This window comes from Rhyacophila brunnea, unplaced genomic scaffold (genome assembly GCF_057557595.1).
Source record: "Rhyacophila brunnea isolate RB1 unplaced genomic scaffold, BYU_Rbru_1.0 scaffold_23, whole genome shotgun sequence".
Taxonomy (NCBI): Eukaryota; Metazoa; Arthropoda; class Insecta; order Trichoptera; family Rhyacophilidae; genus Rhyacophila; species Rhyacophila brunnea.
The window spans coordinates 20444997-20462018 of NW_028232893.1; the positions used below are offsets into that span (position 1 = coordinate 20444997).

At 32.8% G+C, this 17022-nt stretch overlaps 1 protein-coding gene and 1 pseudogene across 1 annotated transcript in view; both read right to left on the reverse strand.

Annotated features, from left to right (window-relative positions):
• The window catches only part of LOC147069673 (ras-like protein family member 10B), a 317782-nt gene that overhangs the window by 276373 nt on the left and 24387 nt on the right, over positions 1 to 17022 (reverse strand). The gene's annotated exons all lie outside the window — the stretch shown is intronic.
• LOC147069676 (uncharacterized) lies at positions 14265 to 15932 on the reverse strand (annotated as a pseudogene).

A 17022-nucleotide genomic window follows, 5' to 3' on the forward strand; every position in this document is an offset into this window, starting at 1 on the left:
AGGGACACAATAATTCTTCTTTTCGATTATCGACAAATCTTTTTTTGCGCGTCACTGCATGGAAAACAAACATCGCTTGCCAAAAAACGTCTCCCGACTGACAAAAGAAGTATTTTCTCCTAAGACGTTATGCACACAAACCCCTCAATGTCTATTTCGGAACATCAAATAATATATTTTAATATCAACAGAGAATAAAAAAGATTTTAGGTTTTTTTTTTGTTGTTTGTCATTTTTTACGTACCTACCTATGTAATATTGTCGAAGAGCTTTTAAATGATTCTTTCATTACTTTTTTTCTTACTCCGGAGATAATCGTTTTTGAAATAATATGACAGATTAAAGCATTAGAGACAACGTAGATTTTGCAGTATCACATAAAAAGGTATACTGATTACTAAAATTGATATAACTCATTTATTATTCATTTAATTCAAGAAAATTCTTTAAATATTTATTAAGTATTGAGTTCTTATATTCTTCTTCTAAGAATTGACACCCACGGTGGCCGCGCAGTTTAAGCGTTGGACTATAACGCCGTAGGTCCCAGGCTCGAATCCTGGGGCAGGCAAGTACATGTCATATTGTTTTTCAATTTGTGTGTGTCAGGGTATGGACCTAATAGGTTGAGCAAGTGGCTGACATCCATTTCTCGTAAAAAACAAAAATCTGTTAATACAAACATCTACTCTGTGGAGGCCCATATGATCCTATTAGGATCGGATATGGTCGAAAGAAAAAAAAAAGAAAGAATTCTTCTATAATAATATAAGTAATAAACTATTTTTTTTATTCAAAGAATAATACACAAGTTTTGAGAATGTAATATTCTATATATTGAACATACATAATTTGAAAACATCTCATGCATATACACACTAGAAAAATTCATTCTGTAAAAAAAATATGACACCCTACGAGACTTGAACCTGTATTTGCCGTCGGTTATTAATAAAGGAATTAATTGACATCTACATTAATTTAATTTACTAAGATCAATAGCCAACATTATAACGCAATTCGATAAGCATTTCATGTAACAACTACTAGTTCAAATCGTCGTAATTTAGTAAGATGCCCGTAGTTTAATTGTAAAATCATACTTGTGTGAATCCAGCAGATACAGGTTCAAGTTCCGTCGGGTGTCGTATTTTTTCTATAAAATGTTTTTTCAAGTGTGTATATATGCAGATGTATTCAAATTAAGTATGTGAATTCTTCTATTGTTTATTTAAATTTTAAGTTAACTTTGTACCTATATCAGTGAAATCAATAAATGATATCAAATACAGTTTTTTAGTCTTTTTTTGAAAAATGTGCGAAAAACAAAATTATCATTTAGATTGTCTTTCCATTCATCAAGCCAAACCGGAGATTGTCACTTGGATTGATGCTTTTCCGGTTTCGCCGTGAATTATTATGCAACTAGTATTGTGAATTTGTTTTTTGATTTATTCATGTGTAGCTAGTTTCACACGTGTTGTGCAATATATATTTGTTAAGTTACAATGAGATACTACCAAATTAAACTCAGACTTTTCTTGCTTTTGTGCATAAAAAATATTTGCAAGAATAATTTTTAGATCGTGATTGTTGTTTAATCATTCCATCAAATAATTGGTACCAAACATATGTTAAAAAAACAACATACTTATCATTTTCGCTGAACGTGTGGTTCGAACCCGCGATGAAATTTAAGAAAGTAAATTCATTCCCAAACAAATTTAAATATGGACATCATTGCAAGTATTCGTATTAACATATTTTCAGCAGCAATGTCCTTTAAGTACATTATTTATGTGGTTAAAAATAAACATAGCAATAATAGTACATAAAACACAAAATTTGAAAACACTTCTGAGACATCTAAATAATAGAAAAAATATGACACCCAGCAGGATTCGTACCTGCGTCTCTCGGGATTCACGTCCACGTGCATAGTGGTCAATCTCTCATCTAATTGCGACGAATTTGAAGTGATAGTTCTTACTATACTCTCTGAAACGCTTTCTAAATTCAGTTACTATTGGCAATCGGCTTTTGTATTTTAAATCAAAGTAGGTATTAAATTATCTTATATTCCAAATGTTTAATAAAAAGAATGTTACATTCTTAAATCTTGTGAATTATTTATTGAATTAAAATAAACTAAACAGTAAGTACATAATATTTTAATTTTAAAGTTAATCTCTTTTCACTTTAATACTGATAATTTGTATGTAATGGTATATCCCAGACGCGGCTCCCAATATCTCTTGATAAAAATATAGGTATATTCTTTCCCCATTATACTGTCTTGTATTTTTGCGAGTTTTCGAGTTGACACGATGCGCGTATTTGTAGTTAATACTACATGAGAACGTGACTATGGTGTGGCTCTTTATATGTATTAAAACCTAAAATGTGTTAACTCACATTTTAAAAATTTTACAGCAGTGTTTTTTGAAACGTTCTACATATATTTAAGTTATTTATTATTTATATAGACAAGTTAATACATCATTTTTTTCATCAATAGTCCTACTAATATTTATGATGTATACATTTATCTATAAAATTAATTAACAATTTAAGTATCTCGTTTCAAAGAACTCCATTCTAAAATATTTTAAATGTGAGTTAGAATCATTGATATACTACTAAATGAGGAGTTCCCATACAAGTGTCATTTTAAAAATGTACCACAAAAGAAGATATTACGAATATCGTCTTATAATACTTCCTTATAGGTATAATGCGTTAAGACCGTTTACATGGATTTCCGAATTTCACCCGTATTTCCCTGGTTGTAAAACTAAATTTGCGGTCTTGGAATAGTGACCCTAAGGGTGCTGCAACCCAAAGCTTGCAAGCTACAAAAAATTTATGTCTGAGCGGACAGAGCAAGTCGTCATGCGCTGACTATTAGTTATAGTAAGATGCAAGCTAGATCGGGCTTACTCACAATTATTGCCAGGTTGTTTTCGAGACAAATATTAAGTGAGCTTATATCGAGTTAAGTCCGCTGATATTAAAACAGTAAGTTTTAACACTGGCCGAGTCGCTGAAAATCGGGAGTCATTTTAAGAAGCATATGATCCATCCAGTAGTATATCAATGGTTAGAATAGTTCTGCATTCAGCTTTGTGGTTTGACATGCCTCAACTATCCTGTCAATCCAGCAACCTAACAGCTTTCTATTTGTACGTTTTGAATAATAATTAAATCAAAGTGACTTTCGACATTAGTACTTCCCGTACGCCTCTGTTTTTTTTAATTAAAAGAATTAAACTGTCGACCATTTCCCAAACAGTAAATAGCCGACTAATGAGCATCTACTATCTACTCTTTGGGTTGCAAATATGCTCGACTTGGAATTCTTAATACATGCTAATTAGTGAGATAGTCGAAAAGCTTTGTATAGATAGTCGGATAGTGGGAAAAGCTTTTTAACTCCATTACAAACTACGGGCTTTTAGTCAGATTTTTTGGTTTTTAAATCGCGCTTAATTTTAATTATTGCTGAATTAATAAATTAATGATTTTAACGTATATCGTAATGTTTGTCAGCATGTCTATCTCTTAAAATTATTATAATCGATAATAATATTATATTACGAGAGAAATAAAACAATACGGTTAGGCAGCTTAATTTCTAATTTAAGGTAAATGTAGACACAACGAGCTTACGAGACACAATGTTCTTAATTTTTTGAAGTTCATACGTCTCCGGCAGCCATCGCGGATTTTATAGCAGCCATTTTGAAATAACAATATTATCAATATCCTACGAGTATCTTCTAAAGCACAATTTCAGTATGTGAATATACATACATACAATTTTATTTAAATCAACTATTTTCAAACAATAACTTCTTGTCTACGTGTTAAAACTGTGAACTAACAAACCCCTCCTATGCAGTTAATCGCACTTCCGTTTCAAATGAGGAACGCCCCTAAATTTACTATTTTTCATTTTACGCTTTCGTCATGTACGTATCTATCAATTTACGTAATTTGATGCTTTGTATATTAAAAATATATATAAAACGATCAGAAGTGATATTAAAATTATTATTAGTAACTTTTTGGTTTATTGCGAAGAAGAAAAAGAGAGTCGATACATTATTTTAAACACGCGTTGCCGCCATGATAGATACGTCACGAGATCGTCGACAAGATCTTGTTGTCGGACAGTATTTCGTAATAAAATATTAATCATTTAAAACGAGGACTGAGAGCGGAATGCAGAAACATTTGTCACAACTAAAATTTCCTTAGCAGGAAACACTATGCAGAAACATTGTCCTTAGTTAAGATCATTTCTATTGAAAATAATACCATATTTAAAAATTCTCTTTCCTATAGTTTAGGTAAATTATTTTATAATTGTTAAACGATGACAAAAATATGACAACTGCATTTTATAAATGCAATAACTATAAATACGTATTAATATTTAATTATAATACTCTTATGTTTCCGTTATAAGTCATTATACGTGATTCCACAGGCACCGCAAGATATTTTTTTAACATGGTAACACTAGCGTCAAGTGTCATTCTTAACCTGGCATTTTGTATTTTTGCGGCCTGGCGTATGAAAGTAAAATAATATTCTCCATGTACATGCCAAACGAATTAACACTATCAATATATTATATATTGAGATACATTTTTAAATGAATTTGAGTGTATGGACTGTTTTATAGACATGCGAATTTATTTTGACAGCAGCTATCAGTGGTCAATGGTAATACAGAAGGGGGCGTGTTTATAACAAAAGTAGTCTATGGTTAAGGCGAATTCTTCACTGAGCCTTTTTTAAAGAGGCACCTAGCGGAAAAATACGAAGCTTGCAATTTGAGACATTTTTTTGATAATTTACAATTTCAACTGTATTAATGAATAAATATGTATCTGAAAACATTAAAAATAAAAATATTTTTTATTCTAAGTCAAAGACAAACTTACAATTGTAAAAAATGTAATAAAATGTGAATTTGTTCTATCGGTCCGCACCCTATTATTACATATATTTTATGGTCGTATTTATTATTAAAATTTAGTTTATTAAGTTTTCTAAGCATCACCTAAGCGATTTTTGACAAATTCATAGTTTTAATATTTTTATATCTATTTTAAAAAACATCGATTTTTATAAAAAATATAAATGTGTATAACTTGAAATCCTTTTTATTTATATTAATATAAATATTTTATTTATATTTATGAGAATAATTGATCATCATTTTGTAGAAAAAACACCCGACGGAACTTGAACCTGTATTTGCTGGATTCGCTCCAGTATGCTTTTCCAATTAAACTACAGGCATCTTAGTTAATTACGATGATTGTAACTAGTAGTTGTTATATGAAATGCTTATTGAATTGCGTTATAATGTAAGCTATCGGTTTAAGTAGGTATATTAAATTAAGGTAGGTCTCAATTAATTCTCTAATTACTAACCGACGTCGCGGATTACTCCATTATTTAGTTTGTATTTTACGTACTTAGACTTGCTAATTATTTATTAAACAAATGTATATTCAGTAAATAGAATGTTACATTCTCAAATCTTATGTCTTACTCGTAGAATAAAAAAAATGTTTTTTTAAATAATTATTATACTTTATAAACACCCACGATGACCGCGTGGATTAAGCGCCGGTCTATAGTGTCGAGGGTCCCAGGTTCGAATCCTAGGTCTGGCAAGTTCACATATTGTTTGCATGAGTCAGAGTATGGTCCTAATAGGTTGAGCAAGTGGCTGACATCTATTTCTCGTAAAAATTAAATCTGTTAATACAAACCTCCACTCTGTGGAGGTCCATATGATCCTATTAGGATCGGACATGGTCAAAAGAAAGAAAGAAAGATAAACAGCTGTGTGTAGTTGTTCCATTTTAACAAGCAGAGTAACACAATTTAAAAACTCTGGATAGACTGAACGTTGGTTGGAAAATTTAGTTGACAGTTTGACGGACAGATATATTAAAATTACATAATATCATACTTAGAGTTCGAGTTAATATAATAATGTAAGGTCAGTATATAAAAAATCTACGTTTCTACTATAAAAAACTGTGCAAATTAACAACCCTTTCATGTGTTAATTTCAGTAACAAAATTTCCAACGCTAAGTACGAAAAAATCCATTGTTTAGTGAAAAAAACAATAATGTAGGCGGCTTTTGTTACGTGACTTCCCACTCTGGCAACTACAAGAGTTATGCTACCAATTATTTTTGAAATAAAAACAATGAAACTAGTGAAAGCGTTGATTATTTAGCCTTTTGAGGCTTTCAGTGTATCGCCGATTTTATTAATTAACCTTCCGGTGTTTCAGGTAGGTACGTCACATTTATAACAATGGAATAATATTTGTATACAGGGGTAGCTCTACCTTAAGGGTGTGTAGGGAACATCCCCACATCGTTATCATGTCAAAAATACACGTCCGATATTTTTATCATTATCATAATATAGTTACTTAATTACATGATTAAATGAACTATTTAATTTATTTTATCCATCTAAACCCGTCGCAATTTTATAGAGATATTTTTTTATTATTATATAAATATATAAAGCAATTATTGTAAATTATTTAATAACATAATTATGTTTACGTAGTATTAAAATAATTAAATCACAGTGACACCTATCTACAAACTAAGAGAGCTATGGCGTTTATTTATCGCTGACCGGGATCACTCAGTTCCATCCCGTCGCCGCGGTACAAAGTTTAGCGTTAGAATACGCATACTGGGGAGCGAATCAAATAACCCCTAGGTGAGTAAAAACGCTCGCTCTATGTCGTTGTTCAAAACTGATAATGGTCAGTCTATAATTTATTATTATTTTTAAGCACGCTTTTTAGATGTGATTAAGAAAATAACAACTCAGATAATCGTATTATTTATTCTTAAAATCATTCATTTTCTCATTAATAAAATCATATTATTATAAGCAGCATGGTACGTAATGTCTAATATGAGAAAGTAGGTAGTTATGTATATTTAATATTTAATGGCTAAATCCCACCACCTAGAAAGTCATCGAGTCGCCACTGATTGTATACATAGACTACAGTAAAATATATAACATACCAATTTCACTATAACAGCTTTCCCAAAGTAGTAAACTTTCCCGAGTAATCATCCACAAATCACTCTAGTTTTCCAATACCCAGATAATCAGATACTTTTCGATTTATCTTCTAGTTACTCCGATAATCCAGCTTTTATCTATTGTAAATGTTAAATACAAACATAATTATAATTGTATTTTGAATAATGTATTCACAAGTTTTTTTATTTTATGGTCAAAGGTGTTGACGAAAACTTCCTGGTTTGGAACTTAAACATGCGTAATATGAAAGTAATTGATTACTATTTTCAATTCTGAGATTGTCAGTCATTCGTCCAATCCATTGGGTTCTTCATGGTTTCGAATTTATATAAAAAGGCCACTCTACGTCAGTGGTGAAGGGTGGAGGTATACTGTTAAAATTCGACATAAATACTAGACACTGAACTCTGTCAGTCATATTTATTTGTTTTTAATGAACTAAGAATACAATATGTAAATGGTGCTAGTTCACGTGGCGAAAACCCAAGAATCTATTACGATAAAAAATCAACCGTGAATGTCTCAGACATTATAATTATAGTGCTGGTCAGTTTTTGAAATATAATTAAACCCTACCTAAACCAAGCCACACTTATATATTATACTATGAGCGATCCGACAAAAATATTGCACATTTTTTAACTCATACTTATATAATATTGTCCATGAATTAAGAATACATAGTACAGATGGTATTGGTCAGTTTGTTTTTTAAATTCATTAATCCCGGCCTAAACCAAACCATTATCGATAAAAATATTCTTCTATCTATAAACTATCATACATTATTTTAGATATTTTATAGATAGAAGAATATTTTTTATCGATTATGGTTTGGTTAGGCAGTGTATAATTGAATTTTAAAGACTAACCAACATTAACTACTCATTGTAGTCTTAGTTAGATAAAATCAAATACGTTTGACTGACAAAGTTTAGCGTGCACTATTTACGTCAGATCTTAACAGCCTACATACACCCTTCGCTGCTGCTTTACGCACTAGGTAAAAGTTGATACTACATATACATTAAAGCAAAAACACCCCACATCAACAGTTTTTCATATATGTATACTCTGAATAGAGAGATATAATATACCTACTCATTATTTTTTGGAAATTTATAACAAACCATAGATGCCTCAATATTAAATATTTAATATTATTGGTTATGAAATTATGTTGAAACATCATGTAAAATATCTGTATAGTGCATTAATCGAATAGGTGAGATTTGATTTCAATGCAGTCTCAGTTTCAATACAGTCGTGAGTTTGTGAATATTGCAACATGGAATTGGAACACATATATGTATTTCACTTTCCTTAACTACAGGTACTTACCTTAATTTAGTTAATTTAAATAAGCATACATGGATTGGTATATTTCTGATTCATATTATGTTTAACATACATAATTTTGAAAACACTTCTGAGAAAATATTTATATAACCAGTAGAAAAAATCTTTTTTTTATTCAAATACGACACCAAGAATGAAGCAAGAATTGAACCTGCGTCTCTCGGATTTAACGCCCACGTACATCTACCACAATTCTATAGGTATCCTATCTAATAACGATAAATTTTAAGTAATGGCTCTTAAAAAACTCGCTAAAGGGCTTTCCAGCTTTAAATTCTTAAGGTGACGCATCAGTGAAACGCCAAATAATGTTCAACTGTACGCGCGACGAAAATTTGTACTTGCTTCGCATTCCTTGAGAGAACGTGGAGTCGGACGCACGTCACTTTGCTGGGTGATGGCGACGGGCCAATTAATTCTAAAATCGTGTAAAGATGACTAAAAACTTTACCCATTTACTTTAAAAAGCAAACATGTCAATGAATATATTATTATTGATACTAATAGAATAATAAACAGAACATAAAATGGACGTATGTTGGATTTATATGAGAAATAATATTTCGTTTGACAGGCGTCATTTTCACCCGCGACCCGCAATCCGCACATCGCCTAGCAACGATCTTTTTAGACCGTGCCTCAACTAATGCATGGCCTTAAGTCATGTGAATTATTCGATGAATAAAAAAAAAGTTAATACATAATATTATTATGTTTAGTAAAAATAACGCTACCATCTTAAATCTTGTTTATATTCAATAAAAATAATCATAATTATTATACATGTGTAAAAAAACAAGACAAAATTATGTTGGTGGGCATCTAATATAATTATGTTGTTATTATGTTGTGTTTACATTTGGTAGCCGTACAGAGAAGCAACACGATGGTATAACGTTTCATAGTTAAGTTAATAATAATAAAATCGAGGTTCTACTGTTCGTTATATGCAAGAAACACGGCTTTATTTTGCCGAAAAATAGACCCTCTTATATATCATTATACCCCGTTTACACGTACATGGATGTACTGTGCACAGTACGAAAATGTATGGGGAAATATGTATTATCCTGCAGCTGGCAAGATTACGTGCATAAATCAAACAAGATTGGAAGATTCCAAATTGTGATGATTTATTGCGCGCAAGTAAGATTATTTCGATCTGCGCCTGCGCAGTAGAGCGATAGAGAACGTGCCGGTAAAAAAACGAACTACTCATTTTGAGCTCCGATTTTCAATACGACCTGTCAGATAGTAGTATAAAATGACAACCTCGCGTCTCGCTTACTCTTGAAGAATGAGATTGGAGAGACAGTCAGTACTTTTACGTGTAAACAGTTATTGTCATGACAGTTTAAAATAAGCACAATTGCCGACAGTAATTCCATGCATGTGTACAGGTGCTATTACCCAAAGGGAAACTTTTATGAAATTTTCATTGCGTGAAATTCGCGTAAATTTTTAGAATTTACTGATATTAATTTACAAATAAAATTCACATTTTAGATAATATTACAATTGGTCAAGAACAGCTTTCGTGAATATAATAATAATTATTACGTAATCCCAATTCGTAAACTTTGGAAAACAGATTATCTTCGTCCTATGTTTTGTGACAAAAAGCTTTCTCAGTTGCCCATTAGCGACTAGTGTAAATCATTGTAACCTGTCATTACATAATACTTTCACCAATGAATTTTGATTAATTTATTAATGATACAGTTAGATTTCAGATAATTAATATTATGTTGTAGAAACTACGCAATTCAGCATTAAAGTTACAATCAAATTGTAAAAAATCACTTTCAATGATATTCTCTAACATTTTACTGAATTAAACTAAATAAACATTACACTATTGTGGTTAGATGTATTTTATTACAACGTTTTTATTAGGCCGTATTCTTATTTGTCCGGTGGTTGTTTATCCAGTACAAATCTTGCAATCGATTTTTAACTAACTTCCCGACTAGCTAGACATTTAAAACTTTTAGAATATATCAGAACACGATGCCAAAGATTTTTTTAAATTTTTTTAGCCATCTTTAAGTAGAATTGAATTCATTTTCGGTTAATTCTGTTTTGTATGAAAAGTTATTTCGGAAGAAATCCGTAATCTAATCCACTGTTATTGGTTGCTAGGGGTCTGGGGTCCTAGCAACTAAATTATTAATATATACGTGCGTTACTATGGAAATCAAAATGAAATGTCAGAATGACATTTCAGTATTATTTCTATCAAGTAAAAATTTTTTTGACCGTTTAAGCTAGTCAAGTCAAGTCAAGTTTATATGATTCAACAGAAAATTTAAAAACGTTGTACATAAAAAGTTCTTTTTATTTTGTAATTATTTTAATTAAACATAAGTAAATGATGCCTAGTCCATGTCAAGTGATATCTATACCTAGACTTACCATACGGCAGTGGCGAAGGGTGGAGGTAGGCTGTTAAGATCCGCCATAAATAGTGCACACTTAACTTTGACAGTCATACGTATTTGTTTTTATTGAAATAAGACTACAGTAAAGTTTACATAATAAATGCTATTGGTTAGTTTTTTTAAAAAAATAAACCTTACCTAAATGAAACCATAATAGTTTTGGTATACTTTGGGTGATATGGTTTTGTAAAAATATGTATTAATCACAATATTATAGGTGATTTTAAGAAATCATTTGAATATACATATTGATAATTTCAACTAAAGCGCTCAAAAAGGATTGCTCATTAAGTGTAAATAAGCACGGCTGCAGGAAAAGTTTCTTCAATTCGAAACTTGTACAATCATCAATAATGTTATTATAGAATAATTGAGCATTAATAAAATTGTCACGGATGTTTTTTTTTATAATAATATCGGTGTGTTAATTTATCGATACAATTTTATAAATGGGTATATTTAATGAATTGTGTTTTATTGTTATTTCACCTATGTTTGATTCAGTCAATATTTTGCATTTTATCAGCAGATAACTTATATACTAAATTGGCTAGGAAATACAGTACAAATTAATGAAGAAATAACATTAAATTCATCGTCAAAAACGTAAACGAGAATGGTCGCGGCCTATCGGCGCCAATTTGGCGCCGGTGTTACAGGATGCAGGACATGAAAATCGAAAAAATTTCATTATATTTAGATTTTTTTAAAAGTTGAAATTACTTAATAATAGATGTAGCTATCATTTTATGATGTTAATTATATACAGTCCAATATATTTTTTATTAAATATTTGATTTATAAAATCTATTTTTATTTAAATTTGTCAAAATAATGATCAGTTCGCTAGGTATGAGGTGTTTGAGACAGAAATAAACATAAAATGGCCCTTCATCTTCTAAATATCTTAAAGAGTATTATATTAAGCTCCAGTTTTAGTATATTTTCCTTTTATTATTTACTTCTATCATGGACTTTTTATCTTTGTCATTTTGTATTAAAAAAATGATAAAAAAATCCAAAAAACTATATTTGATATGTTTTTTTTCATTCCACATATACACAAAGTTTACTTAAAATGTAAATACTTAATAGAAAATTTTAAAACCTATAAATATTTAAAAGATTTATTTGAATGAATAATACATGAGTAATATCAATTTTAGTAATCAGTGTGCCTTTTTAAGTGATCCTGAAAAATTAATTCTGTCTGCAATGGGTTAATACCGAAAATCTCGGTATTTTGGATATTTAAATCGGTATTTCGGTGTTGATAAATACTGGAATACCGGTTTTGAAATATCGGTATTGCAATCCCTATCCCGCAGTGGCGAAGACTCCATACTAGGCGATTATTTAAAGCCTACCTTCTTAAGAAAAATATTTTTTAATTTCATATTGACATATTAAATAATATAATCACATGATAATATATTCAATATGTCCCACGACATCTATCGTATAATTGTCATAATAATTTTATGATCTCTTTCACTATTCTAATAAGCACCATTTATGGCATGTCTCGAAGATTTTTAAAAAAAGCGACATCTCGTTTCGCTTTACATATTGTATGGATTACGTTCGCATGAATCGAAAGCTTTTTTTATATGAAGTTTGTTTCTCATAATTTCAAGACGTCTGCGGCGGCCCATATAAATTGGTAAGCTATTTAAGGAGCGCTTACGCTTACATATTACGTAAGTGCACATTTATTCAAAATAATTTATAAGATAATTTAATAAAAATATTTCTAGGGATTCAATCACATATAAATATTGATTGTGTTGTTAAAAATAATAAATAATTTATCTCGTGATTTTTATTTGTCAGTTAGTTTATTCATAGACTAAGACAATTTATTCAGCCAATTATGTAAGTTGAAATCTGATATTGTATCTAAGTCTGTGTTTTAAATATAGACGTATTTTAAAATGTCTAGTTTACGGGTTAAATTATAAATTGTTATGGAACAGATTCACAACAACGGACATTTTCAATATATTTTGAGCGTATCTTGCGTTTATATTTAAGAAAATACATAATTCAAATTAATTGCTTAATTTTATACCATAAGTGAGCTTTTGAAATTTCATCGGTTTTTGTGTACCTACCTATTCATCAGTACTTATGTCGGATTATCTTCCCGTAAATACATCTAACAAGTGTGCTTTATCCACAGCCTACCTGTTTCCAAAAGTCACCCTTCGCCACTGCAGTATCCCGGATTCATAATAATAATATTTATTTAGATGCGTGAAAGATCTCCAAAATGGATAACATTAGTACAGAATAGTCGAGTGTCATCACCAGAATTAGCCAGTGTTGTGTCTTTTCTCCATATCTCGTCATAATCCTCTTTCACCTCATACTACTAATGTCAATACCTCTTGACCGCGGAATGTATTTATCCCACTAAGAAGTATTGTGATTGTATTGTGATTGTAAGTAAATATAACTAACTGTCTTAATGGAAGGCCGAAAGCTTTCCAGAGCTTAATCGACAATATAAAAAAAGCGCCGCATCAGTGAATCTGTACAAATCTAAAACACTTAGCTTCGCTTTATATAAAGCAGATTATCTGGCAGAATTTAGCAGCCGTGTTAAGCTTTGAACCCTCGACAGTAACAGCAGAGGTCGGCAACATGGTGCAACTCTCGGTTTGAGACCACATACGTGTATATAATATATTATATTATTAAAGGGCCATGCACTTGCTTTTTCTTACAAGGCGGTTAATTACATTGAGTCATTTACATATATGCATGTATGGTGACATTCTAAATTTTGATCGATTAGAGTTTGCAGATGTGCAGTTAATTATAATCCTCCATTTATCTATTTGGTTTTCTTTACGATTAGAATTAAATATTTTGTGTATTGCTCTTGTGTTGTTTTGTTGGTTAATATTTCGTGATTTCTAAGCTTCTATAGCCCATTGCTCCTTTTTTTAGTATTGGGCAGTCGTTGATGATATGTAACACAGTTTTTGATGTGTAGCCGTCACATGAACAGAAGTCATCGTCACTCAATTAAAATCCTTTTATATAGTCTCCCGGTGCTCCGTGGCCTGTTAGTATCTGCATGAGTTCGTGTGATGTTCTTTATAATATGTTCCTGGCAAGAGTGATGGCATAGAATATGTTTGTAATAAATTTTCGCGTAATTTGATCCTGTGGTGGATGTTGTAGGTATATCCGTTATACTATAGCTCTATTATATATTATTACTAGCTGACCCGGCAAACGTTGTTCTGCCATATACATTATTTCTAGTGAATATTTTGGTTGTTAAATAAAAAATAACGAATGTATCGTAAGTGTGTGGGGATGGGATCTATGACAGAAAGAGGAATGAAGCGCTGTAGACGATGACCGCCGATAAAAAAAAAACACCAACCATTCATTTTCTCAATTCAAAATGAGTAATGATGTTCATAATCAATGAATTACCTGTGACAGGATATCGTTGTTTAATGTTTATGCAATATCCGTCTTGTCCCTTCCAGAAAATTAGCGGATATTGGAGAGCGTCGTAGGAACGGTGTGCGTCAGCGATGAACTCCAGATTATTGTTTCTTCTTCGAATCACGATTTCTCGCGTCGATGTACGGTCGCCAACCATGATTCCAGCAATGTCGTCAACAACAGGCGCATTGAATCGATGCACGTGCTCTCCAGCTGGTGTTTTATCAGGATTGATAACAATAGCGTGATTGTCACTTTGCAATTCGTGCATGTGTGCTTTGAAGAAATTCAATAATTCATTGTGCTCATTCAATATGGCGTCCAGTTCGCCGACGATGCGCCTGGCATTAGGCAAATTGAGGTTATTGTAGCCGCAACGTGCATCCACACGATTGTTGTCCTCACCGCCCATGAAGCAGATTTGTAAAAAAATATGTGGTTCGTTTGGCATTGGCAGCAATGAGCCTACTTTGTGGTATACTTGGCCTTTGATTTTGAACGTAGAATGGAATTGTTGACCATTTGCCGCAGTATTGTGAACTATTTCTGTTGCTCTGAACGAAGTCATTTGGAAGCATGAATTGAATGTGCGAATGGACTTCAGCAACAGGTTTGAATCTGGAACCGTGCCGATGAGCAAGCCGTTCAATGGTTCTGGTGGTGTCTCAATTTCTGGTAGTTGCACTTTTCCTGATGCGCAACACATCCCGGCTGACTCATGTTTGAATTTGAGTGCATGGCAATGGAGACATTCTTTGTCCTTAGCACCAATAAGCACTTTCGGATGAAATATCTGGCTCGTACTCGAATGCGAGACGAAGGAACGAAGCGGATGTAAATGCTCGATGTACTTGTTGGCGTTGTCAGTCATTTGCTCTGCGTTTGTTAACTACGAACCGGCACGCTTGGCTCCGTTCCAATTGTCGTTGTTGATTTCATTCTGCTCGTGCCTCTTGTGATTGAGATGCACGCAATTGCGACATGCTCACATGCACGTCTTTGTTATCTTGTTGGATTTGTCCGTCTGTTCTTTCTGCTCTACTATTTCGCATGTTTGTTGCTTTATTCGTTCGACGGCCCAAATGGCCCCCCTTGCGTCTTGCTGGCATTGTGCACTGTACAAAATTTTGCACGCACTGCGTTGTGATATGCCGAATGAAATGTCAAAATGACGCGATGCTTCTCTTGAATTCTTCTCGGACGTAGCGCCATCTGTCATTCAACAACATAAATAATTTCGTTCTGTTTGAAATACGAACGACGGTTAAATTTGTTCATACAAAAATAATAAAATCGCGATTAAAAAATGGGAGGGTAGGGCTAGGAGAGTGAAAATTTGGTATTATAGGTATTTTTTGATGCCAAATAATAAAAAAAATACAAAAAAAAATTTTCAAAAAAATGAAAGAAAAATTTTTCTGGATAGAGATACCCTAATCACCTAGCGGTATGAAATATACTTGTTGACCTATTCTCATACCTAAAAAATATACATTAAAAAAATCATAAAAATCGGTGAAGCCATTTCGGAGGAGTGCGGCCACAAACATCGTGACACGAGATTTTTATATATATAGAGATAATATTATATTCGTTTATATTATTAAGGACACCTGTGTGTATGAATCTTAGCACTGAAGCACACGTACTGCCCCGAGCTCTCTAAACTACTAGCTAGATTTTCTAGTAGATATTGAATTACCTTTCGCAGCTTAGAGGGTCACCCTCTAAGCTGCGACAATTACCGAGGCATTACGCTACTCAGTGTTCCGGGAAAGATTTTGGCAAACATCATTTTGATGAGAATAAGGGACCCAATAATGCACGTCCTCAGGAAAAACCAAGCCGGGTTTCTACCTGGTCGAGCGTGTGCAGACCAAATCCACAACCTTCGATGTCTTCTCCAGCAGAGCCATGAGTTGAACAGTCCGATGGCCTGCTGTTTTGTGGATTATGAGAAGGCTTTCGACAGTCCGCACCGCCCCTCGCTCTGGATGATACTGGGAGCATACGGGATCCCTCCCAAGATCATTGCCATAATCAAAAGCCTGCACGAGAATAGCGAATGCTGTGTCAGAATTGGAGACACTGTCACGGAATGGTTCGGGGTCACGACCGGAGTCAGACAGGGTTGTGTCCTTGCACCGTTTCTCTTTATCATTCTCTTTGACTTCATACTACGGAAGTCAATACCACCCGACCGAGGCATACCTGTTACCCCCACGGTGAAGCTATGCGACCTGGAATACGCCGATGATGCTGTCCTATTCGACAACTCAATCGAGGGCATTCAAGAGACAATCGACAGGTTGCATAACAACTCCTCTCGCGTTGGTTTGAAAATCAACGCGAAGAAAACCAACGTCTTGTGCAATAGCACCTGTCCTGATCCAGATTTCCCTCTGATTAGCGATGGACAGAGCATCGAGAGCGTCGACAGCTTCAAGTACCTGGGGGTACACATCACGGGAGATGGCATTTTGCAGAAAGAGCTCGCTATCCGAATGGGAATGGCTGGAGCAACATTCAACTCGATGCGAAATGTCTGGGACTCACGATTGTACTCGGTCAAAACCAAATGCCGCCTATTCGACGCTTGCATTCTGACGGTGCTGCTTTACGGTAGCGAATCATGGCACCTT